Raw genomic sequence first — 16,071 nt, 5'->3', positions numbered from 1 at the left:
GAATCCAAAGGAGCTGCAAACACCAAAAGTGCCATCGAGATGGGGCCAGTAAAGACTTATGGATTTGTCATCTTTCCACAATTACCTCAGATGCTACACAGTATTTAAAGTTTACGCTGATAGATTTTTGACTTGATTTTGTTACATTCTTTTGTATCCTCCTGTCTGTTCTTAGAATAGAAATGTTTATGTTGTGCCATTCAATGTTGGAAGTGTTTAAGTTTCTTTTAATTTATACAAAGGCTCACAGCATTAAATCTCAGAGGAGACTTTCTACTTTTCAGCAGTACTAAAACTGTTAGGACTTTTGCAATACTTGGAGATGGAAGAAAGGCCTTTTTCATAAAAGAATGTGCATACGTCTGGAGAGTTATGTTGGGGTGGAGTGTTATTTGTATCTAGATGTTCCCCAAGAGCATCATGTGCTCATGGAACTTTTGGAGGTGCTAAATCTAGAGTGTATGATTGCCTCATAATGCAATGCTAGGATCAATGGTGCTGGAATTAAGTGTGAATGATTACTAGATCTGTCCACTGATTGGATTGAGACTGTCTTGATCCTAATGGACTGAGTGCAACATCTGGGACAGAAAGAAGCCTGTCTAGAGCTCTCTTGTTGCTTTTGCTGTCTTCTGCCAACCATTAATTCCTCTCCTTTGTGAAGTCACTGTCTTGGCGGCAACTGATTATGCACTGAAACCTCTACAAATGTGAGCTAAATAAACTCTTCCTTCTTTAACTTTGGGTATCAGGTACTTTGTCTTGGAAAGAGGAAAAATAACTAAGAAGCTGGGATGTTGTACGCATAGGGAGCAGACACTTAGGGGAAGAAAGGGCCTCCTTTGTGAGCTCATTTCAATCAGTGGTTAGTAGCAATCAATTACGGGCTACTTCTAGTTTTCCATAATTCCTCACATTCCAGTAAAATGTTTTCTAAAAGATTCCAGAGATTCTCAACAACATTTAGCCATAGATACTTCAAAAATTAATGAATTTATTAATGAGGGAATTCATTAATAAGGGAATATGTTTCTTTCTGTCCAGTAACCTTCCATTCTGCCCAGGCCTTATACTCCATCTCTTCATTCAGTTGTACCCAAATTGAAACATCCTCCTCATTTATTACATACTTTCTTTGTAAAATGCTATCTGCTTACTTTTCCACACATGTAATGTTATTCTTACCATATTGTTATATTGATAGTATTATTTACCCTCTCTGATAAAAATCTATAGCTAGAAAATCATACAAATAACAAAACATATGAAACATAGGTATATTTGGACATATATCCATTTTAGTTTAACTTTCCAAATCTAGTCTGAGTTTGATTTATTTATTTTTATTTTCTATAATTCTTACCTTATGTTTCAAAATATTGAAAATGTGTTTAAAAATATTATTTCAGACACATTACTTATTGCTTCCAACAATATGGTAAGCTAATTTTAGACAAAGACACTTACTGCATATTATCTTAATATTTTTCTTGTCTTCCTACACAGAAACTTTTTTGTATTTTAGGTCTGTTTTCTTTTTTGTCTGATATTCTCTGTCATGACTCCACTATTTGATGAGATCATTGAATTACAACTAACTTAAAAATAAAAGATACAGGATTATTTTCTATTAATAGATGGAATATTAAATCAATAAGGAAATACACACAAAATCATACTCAAAACTCAGTGTGAACACTAAAATCCTCTTTTTGATATATCTAAAATTCATCACTTTCGTCTGGATATCATCTGACTTCTTGCTCCTACGATGTGATTTTTAAAAAAAAATTCTTGGTAGAGAACTCTCAGTGATTTAATAAATATGTAAACAATTTCTACTTACAGTAATAGTTTCCAATTTCTCCATTATCTTGCTAAAATTTATGTTATGCTTGTTTGTTTTCATATTAACTATTATTATATACATTCTGATAAGTGTAAAGTAATAGAGTGATTTGATTAACTTTAAACTAATGGCATTGAGTATCTTTACATGTGCTTATTGCTTAATGTTATTGTAACATTTCTGGACAAATATCTGTATATAAGTATCATAGCAAGGAGTCATCTAAAAGCACAGTGAATGCTATACTTTAAAAAAAAACTACAGTAAAAGAAACATGGCCAATGTCAATGTGATGAATGTGTTTGATGTGAGGCGAGTAATCTGATTAGGATCAGTGATAATGTGTCTTTTACTGTAATGATTTTTAAAATATTTTAATATATATCATAAGTGTTATTCGTACTTTACTATGGCAATTTCTCTCAAATAGTAGCATTCCAATGTGCCCTCACCCATTTTACTTCTTATATCTAGCACCTTGTAAATTTTTTTTTTTAATTTAAAAAGGGTAAAACAAAACAGAACAAAGCAGACCAGAAGAAAACAATGTTTACATTTACATGACACAGATTTCAAAGCAAAACAGGAGATTTATAGTGGCTACATTAATTTCTCTTGTTTTCTTCTGAATAGTTGTCCATATCTTCACACACATACAAAACAAAAGATATAAAACTGATCATAACAGAGCAATGAAGGCATGATAGGCCTTTAAAATTAGACAAAAGGGAAATCAACAATGGCTGCCATAGTGTCTCTAGTTCTCTTCAAAATAGCGTTCGATACCTTCATGTATGTTGAAATTAAATAATAAAAACAGAGTAAAACCACTCTAAACAATGAATAAAAGCATTACTGGTTTCTGCAGCATGATGTAGGAAATCAGAAATGGATACCATAATGTCTCTTTGTCTTCAAAGTAGCTGTTCATTTAATCATGCATTATCTAGTCAGTTCTCATAAACTGTTTAGGAGAAGTTCTACGCATATATAAGCTTCTATGTATCCCTATCCTTTCTGTACTAGAAGGAAAAACAAAACAAAAGAAACCAGACTACTAGAAAAACAAGAAACCAAAAAGACAAATAAATAACAATAGTAAAGAACCCAAAACAATGACCATATAGGCCTTCAAAACAAGATGGTCGGAGCACAACTAGGGTTGTTATTTTGCATAATGATCTTCAAGACTTCCTCAGATCACTAGACACTAACATGCAAAATTATGCCAACGCTATGAATGTTAGCTCTTTTATTCCAAAAACTTAGAGAATTTGTAACACAATCATCTTAGCTATCCAAAGTATGTTTATTTAAGTATTTTTCTTTTCCTTTTCTTTTTCTTTTTCCTCTTTTCCCTTCAGATATTATTTTTTGCCCTTTGAGCAGATTCTTACCCTTTCACTGTCTTTACTGAGGATTTTGTATCTTATGTACTCTTGCCATTTCTTGTACTAGGGAGACAATTTTTATTTACACATGTGGACTTAAAACAATAAAAAATGCAATGGAAGTCGTTTTAGGAGAAACTCATTATATTATAAAAACTGATGTATAAAATGTGATGGTGGCAAGAGGGCTTGGAAAATATGGAATGCCTCTGATGAAAAATAAAAAAAAAAATTGCTATTGTTTGAATCTACTGGTGGGCCAGGGTTGAAATTGTACAATAGAAGTTCAGTATTAAATAAAATGATTTAGATGAAATTCCCAGTATAGATTCTGACATTCATTGATGGGATAAAGTAGAAAAGGAACTGGTTGGGAGGAAGATGATGGTCTTAGCTTTAGACAAGTTTAGTTTAAAAGTGACTGTATATGTCCAGTAGGTAGGAAAGAGAGCTACTGTGAACTCAGGAAAGTGGTCTTGATTTAAGAATTCGACATGGGAAAAGTCAGTCTATAAATAAAGCTCGAGCCAAAGGAATAGATAAGATGCTTCAAAGCCCATCTTTGAGTATGGTTTAGAATCAGTTCCTGAGGTCTCCACCTTCCTCTTAACATAGATTAACTTAATAGGCCAGTGATAAAAACTAATGGATATAGGCTTCAAAGGGTGCATTGGCTTTGGAAACAATATTGATTACTAGCAAAAGAGATTCACTGCTTGGAAACCTACTTTACTGTCAGTAGTTCTAGCATATTGTGCTAAGGAAGGATGAGAGGTAATAAAATACAGTAGTTACTTATCAATTCAAATTTAGTTTTCCAAATATACCTGGTATTTGTCAATGACAATTTCTTTGGTTGGCTGGTAAATCATCCATTCAAAGCTATGACAATAATGACATTTGTCAACTATTTACAAGGAAATTCACTGCTTGAGTTGTATATGTTTTAGGTTCTTAGTCTGATCATCACTGGATGATAAGTATTTCCAGTATTAAGCTAGCTAGATTATAGTAAAAAAAAAAGCAGAAAAACAAAACAGTTCATAAAAACTACCAACCTTGCATAAGTTTATTGGAGAAATATGTAATCAAGGGGTACTCTTGCTTTCATCAAATTTTAGAGAATGAAGCTCCAGCATCAAGCCTAAAGTAGAGAGCAAATTCACTCAAAGCATGATTGTTGAAGATTAGGTAGATCAGAGATAAAGAAAATTAGTAGCTCACAAAGTCTTTCACTGGAATTTTAGGAAAAGGGAGATAGTTAATAGAAATATCTTCTCCATTTTTGAATTATGGATATTTATGCAAATCAACAAAGGCTCAAAACTATTCATTTATTCAATATTTTAATGTATTTATGATATGCTAGATCTTTGATAGTTACTGACGTTAACCAGAAAGCACTAATTGACAAAGGGGCTAATGTTTTCATGGAGATATTTATATGGTTCAGCATATACATAAAAAAAGAAACACTTTAAAAACTAAAATCTTAAAGTCTCCTGCACTTTGATGTGTTATCATTAGAATGTAACTAAAAAATATTATTAAGTCTGTTTAGTGATGAATGTAAGAACATATAAATTAGAATCTTTACTTTTTTTCAACCTAGTGGAATTAAGGCTTACATATAAAAATGAGCATAACAATTGTCTTCATTCTTAAGGCAGAGATGAATATTAAATGAGAAGATGCTGAAAGCTTTCTCAGGTAGGTACCCATAAAGTAAGTTTGTACATAAAGGATAAAATCTATGAATGTATGTGAATATTTACATTGAAAGTGACATCTGATTAAGAGGTGAAATATTACAGGTTGACTGAAGAAAAATCATTCTGATAAGAGGAGACAGATTGTGATCAGTAAAGTGGATAGTGGAAATGAGGGAAAAGAGTGGATAAAAAAAGCATGCAAGGTTGATGTGTTCTGTGAGGAGGCTAAAGGGGGTAAGCAGGCAGAAGAGAGAAAGCCATGCTGGCTGTTAAAGAAAGGCTTTTCTAAAAGAAGTTTCTAATCATAACAGTACTGCTTACCAAATATTTATTTAAGAGTGGATTTTTATTGAGGAAGTGAGAACTGAGAAGGCATTTGCTTTTAACTGTGTCTCATTGAAGATTCTTCTATTTGATTTATAAATGTGAACTGGACATATTGAGTACAGGAATGAAAACAGGATTGGTCAGGAAGGGGCAGATTGGAATGTGAATCCTCCATTATATCTATCATTTGGAAACCATCACATCCATTGCTTTTCACTTACTGTTGGTGTCCAGGTTAACAGCCAAAATTGGGAATCCCTGATTTGCTTTAACAGTGTCACCTAAGAGGAAGACACTTCTCAGCCTCTCTACACTTGACATTGATTATGCATGGTGCACAGAGTTTCATGATCTTGAATTGATTATATATATATATATATATATATATATATATATATATATATATATTGTGTTTTTAAGTAAAAGAAAAAATAATTATCTATTCAATAAATCTTACTCTCTGGACCTTCTATATTTTCAGTATTTTGCTTCTGTGTCTCCAAGAATACAAGTAGCAATAAAGTGATAACATTTTTAGAGAAAATGTGTTGCTTGCTCAATAGTTTGTACTCATTGGACTTAACACTTTACAAGCTCATTTAGTTTTTTCCAGTACTTTGTCTGAATAATGTTAATTATACTTAATGTATGAGCATATTGTGCCTCAAAAGGGCTAGAAAACTTTTCAATGGGTAGAACTTACAGAGTCATCTCTTGAACACAGCATGGGCTCTTTACTACATTACTACCAAACCATCTTATAAGTGTGTTTCCTGATAGAATCCATCTGATTGCCATGTCAGGAGTTCTAAGCCAGTCTCTAGTATTCCTCAGACAAATACACAGACTGTCAGTGACACATGGATCCTCTGTGGAGAAAAATATTGAAACAATATGTCTTTGGTGTCATAATGACTTTGTCACTATAATTTATGGCTGGCCAATTCAGAAAGTACAGGAATGAAATCAAGATTTATTTTATAAAGAACTAATCAAAATTGCATCTACCGGAAAATCCAGTTAATGATTTTCTCTTCATTTTTTGGATTTTGATATCACAGTTTATGGAGTTTTTAAAAAGGTATTAATAGTTTATTTGATTGACTGAAGCAAGGATAAATTAAAGCCCACTGGAAATACTCTATGGATGTCTGATATTCCTTGGTTTATTGCCAATGAGGATATTGAAGGACTCAAAAAATATAAATCATAGAGTAGATCAAGTAAAGATTTATTTGGTACAAATGTGAGGACCTCAAAATACAGCCTTTACCAATATCTTAGGAAGCAGATCTGTGAGCAGAGCACCAGCGTCCCTGAAGTACTCTGTCACCACCCTTCTCTCTATGCTAGACCTTACAGTGAGGATCAGAGTCATTCAATTGGGAATGTAAAAGACCAAGGATTTAATTTGCTCCTGGAGTGAAAAGGACTCCGTGGGAGTACTCAACAGACAAAGACGGATAGGGTGGGCATCCTTATCGTAATAGACACGATCTGAGTGACCCAACATGAGTGGATCATGGTGCTCACTGATTAGTCATGGTATCTCCAAATATGAAATCAACAGGAAGGGCACTGAATTTTTACTGCATTTATATTAGCTGAAACATATTTGGCCAAATGAACAAAAATTTACCACAGATAGTAGAAACAGAGAATCATGGTCCTCTAACCAATCCCCAGATTTGAACCAGTTTTGAGATTTTGGACCCCTAGAAAGAAGGAGAGGGCAGATCTCCTTGAGAAAAGACCCTAATACATTACCAAAATTTATATCATCAATCTTTCTTCAATCTTTCCTCAAAGTGACTTAAAGTCTCTTAGCAAAATAACTACTCTGGGGAAAAGGAAAGTTAGACATTTTAGGAACTCCTGGACATTGGTTCTGAATTAATGCTGAATCCAGGAGATCCAAGCCATCCTTGTGATCTTCCAATAATAAATGTGGGCCAAGGCAACTGAAATAAATAGATATTTCATAAACAAAGCACAAATATTCAATAAATATATTAAAAATATTCAACATCTCTGGTGTTTAGAGAAAAGAAAATTAAAACAGTATTGATATTCCTCTTACTCCATGAAGTGTGTCTAGCATAAAAATTAATAAAAATATTGCCAAGGCTGCAAAGATAAAGGAACACTGATATGCTGTTGGTGGTAATATAATGCTGTGTAACCTGTATAGAAAACAGTATGGTGATTCTTCCCAATACTAAAGCTAGAAATTTTTGGATGAGCTATTCCCCTTCTAGGTGTTTCCCCAAAAGTGTTAAAGACACCAAATTATAGTGATAGCCACATTTATAGCAGCACAATTTGTAATAGCTAAATCTTTAAAGTGGGCTTATGTCCATCAACAGATAAATAGATAATGAAAGTGAGGTATTTATATACAATATAGTACTGCTCTTAGAAGAAACAGTGACAAACTTTACTCTTATGCAGGAAATCTAATATGCCTCGAAACCATAATGATCACTAAACTTCTGATACACAAGCTTAAATATCATGTTTTCAAATATATGGGAGACTAAAATATTAAGAGAAAAATAAAAGATAGAAAATAGCAAACATGAGGATAGGCTTTCTGGAAATATGAAGGGGACCAAGAGATGGAGGAGTGGGGAGAGAGGGAAGAGTAAGGGGATGAAAAAAAATCTAGATGTGTTATTTAAATGTACCAACTCCCCAAAAGGAAGGTCATTGCTAATTACTATAAACACACACTACTAAAAAATGAAATAAAAAGACTAGGTCACATGATCAATGGAGGTCTGATTCACAATGGATCCAGTAGGTCCTGAAATTCATCCTTTGACCATTTTTTTAAATGATGCATAATTTGAAGAGGTATACTTAGTACGTGGAGGAACTTCTGTAATGATTCTGTAACATGCAATATGAGGATCTTTACAGTGGGGAAGAGCAAATGGAAACCAATAGAGTTGCTTTTACCATGGAAAATAGAAAATTAAAAGAAGATGACATTCGAGGAGAACTGCAATGGTTGGTGCCACCAACGAAGCCTTGAAAGATGCAGGCTGGTGTCTCATACCACATCCAGGTTTAACTCTCTTTTTGATCTGTGCAGAAGAGGGATTGGTCTTGGACAATGATAGTGGATTACCATAAGCTTAATCACGTGGTGACTCCATTGCAGCTGCTATGCTAGATGTGGTTTCCATCTTGTAGCAGTAAAACACATTTCCTGATACCTGGTATGGAGTTACCACTTTGGAAAATGCCACTTTTCTTCCCACCTGTCAGTAAATCCTACTAGATGCTTTCATCTGGCAATGCCAGAAATACAACTTCAGTGTTATACTTCAGAAATACACAAATTGCAAATCTTCTGTCACAATTTAGTTTACAGGAATCATAGCCATATTTATTTCCACAAAGTATCACATTGGTATATTTTTGATGACAGTATGATCACTGAGCAACGTGCTCAATAGTAAAAGTCACCGTGGACTTGTGAGTAAAGTATTTGTATACAAGAGGATAACAAATAAAATCAAGTAACACTCAAGGTTCCACTACTAAGAAAAATTTCTAACAGTCCACTCAGCTTTCAAGGAGAAGGGTCACTTATTCCATCTGACCACTCTAAGACTAAAAAAAAAAAAAAAAAAAACAGCGACAGTGCCTATTGGCCTCACTGTATTTTGGAGGCAATGCATTCCTCCATTAGATATGTTGCTCTGGTCCATTTACAGAGTGATTCAGAAACCTGCTAGTTTTGAGTCAGGCAAAGAGGAGACTTTGAAAAAAGTCCAGACTGCCAAGCAGGCTACTTTGCTGCTTGGGCTGTGTGGTACAGCAGAGACAGTCAGTTAGAGGTGTTCATGGCAGATAGGGATACTGCTAGATTCCTCTGGCAAATGCCCATACATAAACCACTGCAAAGGCCCTTGACATCATGGAGTAGACTCTTCCATTTGTTTTACACAACACTTTCCCTGAGAAAATCCACTCCTAGTCTGCTACTGGACCTTAGTGCAAACTGGAACTTTGACCATGTGACATCAAGTCGTCATGCAACCAAAACTGCCTATTATAGACTTGGTGCTCTCTGACCCACCGAGTCACAAATTTGGATGTACACAGAAACCATTAAATAATGTCCATCATTAAGGAAAAGCAGTATGTGTATAATCAGGCCTGAGGAAGTCCAGAAGGTACAAATAGTTTCCTCTAAAATGTAACCCAAATCACCAAGGTTGCTACTCCTGTTGTTTTGCTCTTTGCCCCCTAGTGTGCACATATGGTGACATGAGGTATAAGTTATGATCGATATACAAGACTCAGCCTGGTTCAGAGGAGAAGACTAGGACCTGGTTTATAGATGGTCCTGTATGTTATTCATGAACCATCAGAGAGTCGATAGCTACAAAACTGTAGTCTCTTCCCAGATATCCCAAGGATCATGATGAATTCTTCATAGTAGGCAGAATTTGAGCAGTGTATATGGTTGTATAACTTTGCTTGAAAGAAAGAACGGCCAAATGCATGACTATATACTGATGCATGGCATCTAGCAAACGGTCCTTCTTGATTGTCTGGGAGTTGGTAAGAACATGACTAGAAAACTGTAAGAAAGACATCTGGGAGAGTGTTATATAGGTAGTTCACTCCACAAGGGTGAGGGATATGAACATAATTGTGTTATGTGTAAATATTCTCCAAACAGAGACTTCATCAGACGAACACTTTAGTATTCAAGTGGATAAGAAGACCTTTTCTATGGATTGTGGCCCACTTCTTTCTTAGGCACTTCTGTTATTGCCCAACAGACTCATGAATGGATCACAATGTGAAGTATGGAGGTTATGTATCAATTCAGCACCATGGGCTTTCACTCCTTTAAGTCTGATCTCCCTTTTAATCACGGCTAAATTCCCAGTCTGCCCACAACATATACAAATCTTTGAGATCTTTTGTGCTTCCTTATATAATTCATCATTGTTTGTCTAGTTCTGTGACGAATGACATTGGTATTTTAATGGTAGTTGGATTGACTTTTTGGAGCAGTTTAGCAGGCTGGCCTTATGGAAAATATAATTTTTCTGGTCCATGTAAATAGCTAGTATTTCCATTTTCTAACACCTTGTTCAATCGTGAAAATTTGAAATTTTTATTGTAAGGTCTTTAACTTCATTAAATATTTACTTCTAAATATTATATTTTAATTTAGGCAATTCTGAATGCCATTGTTTTTTTGATTTTTCTTCTCAGAATACTTAATAGTGTACAGCAAAATTATTTTTGTGCATTGATATATTTTCTTGAAGTCTTTAGGGTATTCTAGTGGTAGAAAAAATATGTCAAAAAATAAGGATTATTTAACTTCTGCCTTTCCTATTTGTATATATTTTATTTTTTCTGGCTTGATTGGCTCAGTTTTCACATATGTGATAAAATAAGAGTGGTACCGGTGGACACACGTTCTTTATTTCTGATAATACATTAGAAGAAATGTTACAAGTTTGCAATACATTGTTGACTTTGTGTTGTCACTCATGACCTTTGTTTTGTTGAGGTCTAATCATTTTGAAAGTAATTAATATGAGTTTTTATCATGAAGATAATTTTGAATATTATGAAAGACATTTACCATTTATTGATTTAATCCTGTGATTTAAAAATCTTGTAATTTTATTTTTAAATTTGCAGTTTATGTAGTTTGAGTTGTACTGGAAAATGGATACATTCACATATTACAGTGTGTTTCTTTCTTTTGTTCTTTAACCCTCTTTGTCTTCTGGCCTAGTCCCCACCTTGTTCTTATTGTTCCCTATCTAGTTTTCCATTCCTATTGATAATATTTATCTCAGCTCATGTTATAGTCTATAATGTCTACATTAGTTGGTGTAATTAGGTTCCTGTATATAGGACAGGATTGGTCTATAAATAATAACGAAGCTCAGGTAGTTGTGGGGAAATGGATGCACATGCAAATCACAATGTTCAGTGAAATAAACCAGACACATAAACTTAAAGACCATGATATTTCTCATTTGAATGGGGCAAAATACAAACAAAAAACTGATAAAGGATGCATGGAGAGGTACAAGGGGATGGATCTCTTGCAAAGGGAGAGTGGAGATGAGGGGAGTGGAAGAGGAGATGGCAGAATAAGCAGTATAATGATGTTTTCATTACTGATTCTATTTGTGTGGTTTGTCATGTTTATTGATTTGCATATGTTGAGTAATACTTGCATTTTTGGAATTAAAAGAAAGAGAAGATCCAAATGAAGTTAGAGATGAAAAAAGGGAATACTTCAGTGATATCATTGAAATCCATAGGATTGTTAGTCAATATTTTAAAAAATCATATGTGAAAATTTGGAAGAAGTAGTATAAATGGACTAATATCTTGACATATTTGACTTATCACAATTGAACCAAGAGAATGTAAAATTATTTAATAGATCAAGAATATTGATATATAAGAAGTAATAAAAAGTCTTCCAAAAAGAAATGCCCAGCATTAAAAACTTAGACCTCTCTTTTATTATAATTTTAAGGGAGTTACGCCAATCTTCCTTTGAATATCTCATAAACAATAAAGACAAAAACTTTTCTATTCTGACTCTATGATGCCAGTGTTACTTTGATATCAGAACTTCACGAGGACCCAAACAACACAGAAAGAAAAGTATATGAATAATCACAAAAAAATTCCCTAAAATACTCACAGGTTAAATTTGACTAGTTGTTATAAAAATCATAAAGATTGTCCAATTGACTTCCTATTTTCTGGAAGCCTAAAAGGGAGCTATTAGATAACTGAAGGCATTCTTGGTTATATAAATGATAAGTACCACTGACTATAATTTTACTAGAAAGAAAAATATTTTCTTTTCTACTTCAGCAAGGATTTACACTAAGTTGCAACTATTGAGAAAGAGTAAAAATTAATGACCCTGAATCTGATTGCCAGAGATATTAATAGATACATTCTTAGAGACACCAAAACATCACAAAATTCACTTACAAATAAACACTAAGAAACACACTGGAAAGCAAACCCAAAATATGTGAGATCATGAAAAACAGAAACTAGAAATGTAGAAGCAATAATTTTCACATATGTTTTAATGTTGTAACAAAGTATACAGATGGTTTATGTAGTAAACGCCCAAAAATATTCATGAAGAGAGAAACACATAAACTTTAGGACATGATCATATTCAAACAGAGTTCTTTTTTTCGTTTCATAAATTTTGGGACTATTTAGTGTTTTAACAAAACAAAGGACTATATTATAAATGGTACTCTAATTTCGTATTCTGTTTTTAAGTGTAGCATAAGGAACATACTTTAGATATGTATTTTTTATCTTTTTACTTTTTAATCTTTTCATTGGTTTTGTAGTTTAATTGGTTTCATTTCAGAAGAATCATTCACACATCTAACAAAAACATAATTTTTCCAAAATAGAATTTATGAAAATAAATCTGCAATCATTAAAGTTAAAATTTATAGGATAAATACCCAAATGGTAGGAGATAAGTGAAAGTTATTAAAGTTTTTATCTAGAATATACACATCTTAAAGAAAATACAAATGTGTTCCTAAGGTAAATCTTGGGAAGGTGATGGAGTCACGAGAGGAATATTGTTGGTATTATTGGCAGGTGATGGAAATAAGAGAAGGAATTTTATTGAAGAGATTAGATCATGAGGAACTAAATTTGGGAACCATGTCACCTTATCCACTCCTCCTTCTCTGCCTCTTTTCTTTTCTCAGTCATTCCTGGCTGCCATGAATCCAGCAGTGTTTTTCAGTAAGACTTTCTACTGTCATGTTCCTTCTCACTACAAGTCTAAAACCATTGGAATCAGCTTATCATCAAGTTAGAACTCTAAAACCATGAACCAGAAATATCTTTGCTCCTTTTGTTTTTTCAGGTTCATGATTACAACAGTGAAAATCTGACCAACACAGGAATTTATGATATGAGAAAGAATGAGCTTCAACAAGCAAATCTAAAATAATAGGAAATACCAAACATTTACTTGCTTAAAATAAGAACATAAAAAGAAGTATATTGCAGTTCTATTGAATGGTATGTTGACACAGGTATTATTGGACAAAAATCAAGTCTTAGACAATGCTGTGTCCCTCAGTACAGTTATCTAGAGAATCACTTACTTAAGGCGCATTAAAATTTTTTGTTGAAACCTGTTCCTCAAGGTTATAGAACAGAAACTATGTCCTCCTCTGTTTTCAGTTGGGAGTTGCTCTGAATTCCAAATAACCTCTGGCTCTGTGATCCTTATATACACAAACCCCCTTACTCCCTATAATCAAAAAGACTATGCCAAGTACTTCTCAAACATGAAGCCTAATTCAACTTTGGCTGAGTCACTTATGTTACCATTTGGAAACAAATCTCTACATTTAAGAACTAAATGACTACCTTGAGACTACTCAGGAGATAATTCAGATAAAGTATAATACCATAATAATAATACCATAAGATAGTCCATATCATATGGTAAATTGATCAGTAAACACAAAGATTCTTTTACCACCAAAAGTTATCTATTTGAAGCTTCGGGACCAGGGAGATAAACACTTTAGGAACTAAATTTCACTCTCTCACATCTCATGTGACACAATATTAAGAATGAACATTAGACAATATCTAGAAATTTCTATACTTAAGTTTGAGTTAAAAAAAAATCAGAAATCCAGGGCTGAGGATTTAGCTCAGTGGCATAAGAGTCTGCTTGGCAAGCACAAGGTCATGAGTTCGATCCCTGATTCCACAAAAAAAAAAAAAAAAAAAAAAAAAAAAAAAAAAAAAAATCAGAAATCTGAAATACTGAAATATGAGGTTCCAGGAAGACAATTCATAATTATAAAGAAAGTTACTGCCTTTCACCACTTCTAAACAGATCAGATAACTCCTCTCTCATGAAGGTTGATCTGATTTAGATAATGAAGAGAGACTGCTTTGTTTCTTATGAAACTAATTAGAAATGAAGAAAATAAGACATATGCGAAGCGAGTTCTAAGGATGTGATGAAGCACACAGAATTTAGACCCATGATTCACAGTGATTATAATTTAACTGTAAACAATGGAAAGGATTTTATTGTGTTTAATGGGAAATTTATTGAGCTGTATTTATGATAATATGGCTACTAATACTGGATAACAGTGGAACTAGTAACTTTAAGATATATTCATCCATCGGGCACCCAATGGAACTTGCACTTTAATTTTAATAAGTAAAATATGGAAAGTGATTTTTTTCAAAATTTGGCAGTAAAATCAGGTTGTCTGTCTTGGTGACTTATTTTCAATTTATTCACTGTGTTGGAGGCTGTCCTATTGTGAGCTATCCTGTGAAGAAGCTCATGTATTAACAAACGAACAGTCTTTGGAAAACAATCAATGAAGAAACAAAGGTTATTAACCACTATTCTACACTACTCAAAAGCGAGCTAGAAAAGAGATCTGATCTTTCCATCATCACATCTTCAAATGATAACACAGCCCTGTGTGATATCTTTTGTCCTGCGTTGCTTGAGTGAGCTTCCGAGAAGAGTTTATATATTTTTTGCTCTTAGAATTATATCCCCTCATGGAAGTAAAGTATGATAGAAAACAAACTATTGCTATGAATGATCCTGGAATAAAGCAGACTTGCAGAGCCAAGAGCAGGAAGATCCCGATGAGTGTCACATTCAAGGTACAGGATCTGATAATTATTAAAAAATCTCAAAGGTAAACTTGAAAATAATGTGTATGCTTTCTACACTAAACAACATGCAATTTTTTACTCCATAAGCTGACCTGGATAATGACAATTTTCAGTTTTTCATTAAAAACTAGAAATATTAGACATGTGATAGTATGACAGCTAGAATGAAAACACCCAGTACCATGACATGGGTACTCCCATGAAATTACAACAGTAATAAAATAATCATTGCAGATTAGATTTTTATCTATTAGGAAAAGAGATTTTTGTTTAATTTTCATTTTTTCTATTTAATTTTTAATTTTTAACAGTATATAGTTGTGCTTATCAATATACAGAAGATTTAGTGAGGATCGTATCTCTCACTGTGTACTAAACTAAGATCGACATGATCAAAGACATAAGACAGAAAAATTTAATTTGCTGGAGGTTATAACAGACAGTTCTTAAAGATGTAGAAGCTGAGTATAACCAAAACTGTACAAGAAATAAGTACAAGAATTAACAAAGAGAAAGGACCTCATTGACTTGCAATAATACAGGATCTTCCTAAGGTTTTAACACTCTATTCCAATATGATAGTGACATTTCTTATTATTCTTGGCTACCTACTGTTTATGTAAAAAAAAAAAAAACTCTATATATTTTAAATCTGTTCCACTTTTAACTACACCTAAGAGGAATACTAAACTAATACTAAACTCTATCTTTCCCTCACACTTCTTGGGAAACCAGGCTGAGAGAAGTGTAGTGCCACTCCTTGGGGTCCTGATTCAGCCCCACTGCCTTGGCAGGCCTACAAGATGAAATACTTCATTTGTTTCTCAGAGTTTTACAAATAAGTGGTTGAATATTGCAGTGATAGAGAGTCATTTTGAAAAACACCTGGGGTTGGGGATTTAGCTCAGCGGCATAAGCGCCCACCTTGCAAGCAGGCAGTCGTGAGTTCAATCCCTGGTACTGGTAAAAATGAAAAAATGAAAAAAGGCCAAAAAAAAAAAAAAAAAAACACCTGCTGTTCATCTCTGTGCTTTGTTTCTCGTAATCCATCCAGGACGCCATG

The sequence above is a fragment of the Cavia porcellus genome, unplaced genomic scaffold (assembly GCF_034190915.1).
Source record: "Cavia porcellus strain 051 isolate PalLab524CR breed Dunkin Hartley unplaced genomic scaffold, mCavPor4.1 scaffold_9, whole genome shotgun sequence".
Lineage (NCBI taxonomy): Eukaryota > Metazoa > Chordata > Mammalia > Rodentia > Caviidae > Cavia > Cavia porcellus.
This window is presented reverse-complemented; position numbering follows the sequence as displayed.